Source organism: Arachis duranensis, chromosome 9, assembly GCF_000817695.3.
Source record: "Arachis duranensis cultivar V14167 chromosome 9, aradu.V14167.gnm2.J7QH, whole genome shotgun sequence".
Taxonomy (NCBI): Eukaryota; Viridiplantae; Streptophyta; class Magnoliopsida; order Fabales; family Fabaceae; genus Arachis; species Arachis duranensis.
Window position 1 is genome coordinate 62,281,794 of NC_029780.3, and position 6,621 is coordinate 62,288,414.

At 40.3% G+C, this 6,621-nt stretch overlaps 1 non-coding gene across 1 annotated transcript; it reads left to right on the plus strand.

Annotated features, from left to right (window-relative positions):
• Window positions 1-6,296: 6,296 nt before the first annotated feature.
• Window positions 6,297-6,404, plus strand: LOC127741789 (small nucleolar RNA R71). Its single transcript, XR_008002994.1, has one exon. It is a non-coding gene; the product is annotated as a small nucleolar RNA R71 (small nucleolar RNA).
• The last annotated feature ends 217 nt before the right edge of the window (window positions 6,405-6,621 follow it).

A 6,621-nucleotide genomic window follows, 5' to 3' on the forward strand; every position in this document is an offset into this window, starting at 1 on the left:
TTTCCTTGGGCCCTCCTATCCATTAATGCTCAAAGCCTTGGATCCTTTTTACCCTTACCTTTTGGTTTTAAGGGCTATTGGTTTTTTCTGCTTGTTTTTTCTTTTCTTTCTTTCTCTTTTTTTTTGCTACTACTTTTTTTCTTCACTGCTTTTTCTTGCTTCAAGAATCAATTTCATGATTTTTCAGATTATCAATAACATTTTTCTTTCTTCATCATTCTTTCAAGAGCCAACAATTTTAATATTCATAAACTTCACTATCAAAAATATGCACTGTTTAAGCATTCATTCAGAAAACAAAATGTATTGCCACAACATCAAAATAATTAAACTAATTTCAAGATAAAATTTGAAATCCAAGTACTTCTTGTTCTTTTGTAATTAAGCACATTTTTCATTTAAGAGAAGTGAAGGATTCATGGAATTATTCATAGCTTTAAGACATAGACACTTGACACTAATGATCATGTAATGAAGACACAAATATAGACAAACGTGAAGCTCAAAAATCGAAAACAGAAAATAAATAGACAAGGAGATTAAGGAATGAGTCTACCTTAGTGTGGGTGGCATCTTCCTCTTGAAGAACCAATGGTGCTCTTGAGCTCCTCTATGTCTCTTCTTTGCCTTTGTTGCTCCTCCCTCATAGCTCTTTGATCTTCTCTAATCTCATGGAGAATGATGGAGTGCTCTTGATGCTCCAACCTTAGTTGGTCCATGTTGTAACTCAAGCCTTCTAAGGAGGTGTTGAGTTGTTCCCAATAGTTGTATGGAGGAAATTGCATCCCTTGAGGTATCTCAGGGATTTCTTGATGAGGATCTTCCTCATGCTCTTGTTGAGGTCCATGAATGGGCTCTCTTGTTTGCTCCATCCTTTTCTTAGTGATGTGTGATGACAAGTCATCATATACCTATTTTTCTATGCTTTTTCATACAATAAATTGATGATTAGTGCTTAAATATTGCATTCTTTTGTGCTTAATTGGAATATTTTCTTGATCTTTTAATTTTATAAATCTTGTAGGAAATAAGAAGAAAAAGAAGCAAAGAAGCACAAAATAAGCTAAAAAGGAGAAAAAAAGAGCTTTGGGACACACTTTGAAGTTGGAGCACACTTTGGACCTTAGGCCACGCTTTTAAAAGCGTGGCCCATGACCAAATCAAAGAAGAAAGCAACCAGCACGCACATTGCTCTGCCCTTGCCAAGAGCAGGGCAATATCGTGATGCAAAGTGAGGTTAGAAGCAAATTTTCGCTAAGTTAAAATCTGGGCGTTCACAGCATGACCATGCCTACTTCAAAGGGCTATAACTTGAGCTACAAATGTCCAATTGATGTGCTTCTGGTTGCGTTGGAAAGCTGACATTCAGAGCTTTCCAATGATATATAGCAATCCATATTTGGCGCACAATTGAGGCATGAGTGAAAGGAATCTTTAAGGGCCAAAAATAAGTGAAAATAGACCAAAGTGCTTCCACCAAGGCTCGAAGAGGGAGACACAAGGAAACCAAGGAAATGCTGCTCTCAAGGAGAGCAGACTGCTCTCTTGGAGGGCAATATCGTGCTCTCTCCCAAAGAAAATGTAAGAAAATTTGAGTGGAGTGCTTTCACCGAGGCTTGAACTTGGGAACTCCTCTTGGAAGCACCATTGCGCTGCCCACAAGGAGGGCAGAGCAACATTCCTTGGGCGCAAGGCGCGCACCATGACACGGCCCAGGGAAGCATGTCACGCACAATTTGGCACGGTCAAGGGACTTGGTGCGTACAACACACACGAGCAGGATCCCCACACAAGGTTTCCCTGCTCTGCCTTCCACAAGGGCAGGGCAGCCTCCTGGAGCAACATGGGCCAAAATTCAACCAAAATTTCATTTAAATTCAATTCCTCTCCAAATTGAATCAAGGCCAACCAAACCCATTTCTCCTTAAATTCAAAGCAAGCTAAGCCCACATCATCACTCAAAGGCACATGAATCAATTAAATTAGGATTTTCATTTTTGTAATTTGTTTTAATTTCATTTTCATTTTTCATTTTGTAAAGCCTATATAAAGGCATCAATAGGAGCTCCACTAGGGAGTATGAGGATTTGAGAGCTCTCTCTCTTAGTTTTCATTTCTGTTTTGAAATTTTGGATTGAGGTTGGAGGAATTCTGTTTCAATCTTTAATCTGAAATCCATCTTTGTTCATCTTCTGCATAATTTATAAGAATTGAAAGTTGAATCTGCGTTCTCATTTACTGCTTCCATCTTTCTTTCTTCTTCAATCTGCTTTCTACTTTGATCAAGGAAGGAATTGAGATCTAGACTTGTTTTCTAGTCTCATTGATTCCCTGAGATCCTGTCTCTTTAAATTTTACAATTGAGCTGAGTTACATTCTGTGTTGCTTCTTCAAGAAATTTTGCCTTGCTGTTTATATCTGTTGCTTTTATTTCATCTGCATTTTTACCTTTCTATTCCTATTACTTCCAATTTACTTCTAAGCAATTTAATCTCCCTGCAATTGTTCTACGCTTTGCTTTACTTCTCTCTTTTTAATTTCCAGCACCCCAGCCCCATTTACATTTGATGCAATTTACTTTTCTTGCAATTTAAGTTTCAGCTATTTTACTTTCTTGCTCTTTAAGTTTTCTGCCCATTTAGATTCTGCAACTTTATCATTCCTACAATTTACTTTTTGTTGATCAACTTCACACAATTCACTTCAATGTTAGCTTGACTAAACTAATCACCCACTAAAGTTGCTTGATCCATCAATCCCTGTGGGATCGACCTCACTCTTGTGAGTTATTACTACTTGATGCGACCCGGTACACTTGCCGGTTAGATCTATGTGTTTGGAAAATTCGTTTTCCATAAAAACACCATCAATGGGTTTGTCCTCTTCAATGAGGATGTCTCCTTCTATGTCAATCCCAGCTAAATTGTAGAGATGACAAATGAGATGAGGAAAGGCTAACCTTGCCAAGGTGGATGACTTGTCAGCCACCTTGTAGAGTTCTAGAGGTATGATCTCATGAACTTCCACTTCCTCTCCAATCATGATACTATAGATAATGATGGCTTGATCCACAGTCACTTCAGATCGGCTGCTAATAGGAATGATGGAGCGTTGGATGAACTCCAACCATCCTCTAGCCATAGGCTTAAGGTCCGGTCTTCTCAATTGAACCTGATTGCCTCTTGAGTCTCTTTTTCATTGAGCTCCTTCCACACATATATCCATGAGGACTTGGTCCAACCTTTGATCAAAGTTGACCCTTCTAGTGTAGGGGCGTGCGTTTTCTTGTATTATTGGCAAGTGGAATGCCAACCTTACATTTTTCAGACTGAAATCTAAGTATTTGCCCCGAACCATTGTAAGACAATTCTTTGGATTCGGGTTCATACTTTGATCATGGTTCCTAGTGATCCATGCATTAGCAAAGAACACTTGAACCATTAAGCTTCCGACTTGTTGAATGGGGTTGGTGAGAACTTCCCAACCCCTTCTTCGGATTTCATGTCGGATCTCCGGATACTCATTTTTCTTGAGTATGAAAGGGACCTCAGGGATCACCTTCTTCTTGGCCACAACTTCATGGAAGTGGTCTTGATAGACCTTTGAGATGAATCTCTCCATCTCCCATGACTCAGAGGTGGAAGATTTTGCCTTCCCTTTCCTCTTTCTAGAGGTTTCTCCAGCCTTAGGTGCCAAAAATGATTACGAAAAAACAAAAAGCAATGCTTTTTCCACACCAAACTTAAAAGATTTGCTCAAACTCGAGCAAAAAAAGAAAGAAAGAAGGGGAAGAAGAAGAAAATAGAGGAGATGGAGGGTGATAGGTGGTTCGGCCAAGAGGGGAGAAAGGTGTTTGTGTTGTATGAATATGAAGGAGTAGTGAGGGGTTTATATAAGGGTGAGGGGAGGGTTAGGTTTCGATCATTAGGGTTGGGTTTGGGAGGGAAAAATGTTTGAATTTGAAAGTGAGGTAGGTGAGGTTTTTGGGGAAGAGATATGGAGGTGATTGGTGAAGAGGTGATGGGGAAGAGTGAATGAGTTGATTGGTGAGGGGTATTTGGAGAAGAGTGTTGTGGGAGGGTAGGTGGGGATCCTGTGGGATCCACAGATCCTGAGGGGTCAAGGATGTATCATCCCTGCTCCTATTAGGCATGTAAATGCCTTTACAGTGCAATCCTGGCATTTAACGCCAGATTGCTGCTTGTTTCTGGCATTAAATGCCAACTTTTATTCCTTTCCTAGTGTTAAACGCCAGGCTGCAATTTGTTTCTGGCATTTAACGCCAGATTGTTGCTTCTTTCTGGCATTTAACGCCAGTCTGATGCTTGTTTCTGGCGTTTAACGCCTAGAATGGTGCCAGACTGGGCGTTAAACACCCATTCTGCTACCCTTACTGGCGTTTAAATGCTAGTAAGTTTCTCCTCCAGGGTGTGCTATTTTTAATGCTGTTTTTGAATTTGCTTTGATTTTTGCAATTGTTTTTGTGACTCCACATGATCATCAACCTAAAAAAAAAGAAAATAACATAGATAAATAAAATTGGGTTGCCTCCCAATAAGCGCTTCTTTAATGTCAATAGCTTGACAGTGAGCTCTCATGGAGCTTCACAGATGTTCAGAGCATTGTTGGAACCTTCCAACACCAAACTTAGAGTTTGAATGTGGGGGTTCAACACCAAACTTAGAGTTTGGTTGTGGCCTCCCAACACCAAACTTAGAGTTTGACTGTGGGGGCTTTGTTTGACTCTGCACTGGGAGAAGATTTTCTTACTTTCTCTCCATGGTTACAGAGGGAGATCCTTGAGTTTTAAACACAAGGTAGTCCTTATTCAATTGAAGGATCAACTCTCCTCTGTCCACATCAATCACAGCTTTTGCTGTGGCTAGGAAGGGTGTTCCAAGGATGATGCATTCATCCTCATCCTTCCAGTGTCTAGGATTATAAAATCAGCAGGGATGTAAAGGCCTTTGACCTTTACTAGCACGTCCTCTACCTGTCCATAAGCCTTTTTCATGGATTTGTCTGCCATCTCTAATGAGAATTTGACAGCATGTACCTCAAAGATTCATAGTTTCTCCGTTACAGAGAGTGGCATTAAGTTTATGCCTGATCCCAGGTCACACAGAGCCTTCTCAAAGGTCATGGTGCCTATGGTACAGGGAATTAAGAATTTACCAGGATCATATTTCTTTTGAGGTAAAGTATGTTAAACCCAGGTATTCAATTCATTAATGAGCAATGGAAGCTCATCCTCCCAAGTCTCATTACCAAATAACTTGGCATTCAGCTTCATGATTGCTCCTAAATACTGGGCAACTTTCCCTTCAACAATGTCTTCATCTTCTTTAGAAGATGAATAGTTATCAGAGCTCATGAATGGTAAAAGGAGGTTCAATGGAATCTCTATGGTCTCAAGATGAGCCTCAGATTCCTTAGGTTCCTCAATTAGAAACTCCTTTTTGTCCAGAGGACGTCCCATGAGGTCTTCCTCACTGGGATTTACGTCCTCCTCCTCCTCTGTGCATTCGTCCACACCAAGTAAGGTTATGGCCTTGCACTCTCTTTTTGGATTCTCTTCTATATTGCTTGGGAGAGTACTAGGAGGAGTTTCAGTGATTCTTTTACTCAGCTGGCCCACTTGTGCCTCCAAATTTCTAATGGAGGACCTTGTTTCATTCATGAAACTTAGAGTGGCCTTAGATAGATCAGAGACTATGTTTGCTAAGCTAGAGGGGTTCTGCTCAGAATTCTCTGTTTATTGCTGAGAGGATGATGGAAAAGGCTTGCTATTGCTAAACCTGTGTCTTCCACCATTATTAAAGCCTTGTTGGGGGCTTTTGTTGATCCTTCCATGAGAAATTTGGATGATTTCTCCATGAGGGATTATAGGTGTTTCCATAGGCTTCACCTATGTAATTCACCTCTGCCATTGCAGGGTTCTCAGGATCATAAGCTTCTTCTTCAGAAGATGCCTCTTTAGTACTATTGGATGCATTTTGCAATCCATTCAGACTCTGAGAAATCAAGTTGACTTACTGAGTCAACATTTTGTTCTGAGCCAATATGACATTCAGAGCATCAATCTCAAGAACTCTCTTCCTCTGAGGCGTCCCATTACTCATAGGATTCATTTTAGAAGTGTACATGAACTGGTTATTTACAACCATTTCAATGAGTTCCTGAGCTTCTGCAGGCGTTTTCTTTAGGTGAATAGATCCACCTGCAGAATGGTCCAATGACATCTTAGACAATTCAGACAGACCATCATAGAATATATCCAGGATGGTCCATTCTGAAAGCATGTCAGAAGGACACTTTTTGGTCAGTTGCTTGTATCTCTCCCAAGCTTCATAGAGGGAGTCACCTTCTTTCTGTCTGAAGGTTTGAACATCCACTCTAAGCTTGCTAAGCTTTTGAGGTGGAAAGAACTTGGCTAAGAAAGTCGTGACCAGCTTATCCCAAGAGTTCAGGCTATCTCTAGGTTGAGAATCCAACCATGTTCTAGCTCTGTCTCATACAACAAAAGGAAAAAGCATAAGCTTGTAGACCTCAAGATCAACTCTATTAGTCTTAACAGTATCACAGATATGCAAGAATTCAGTTAAGAACTGAAAAGGATCT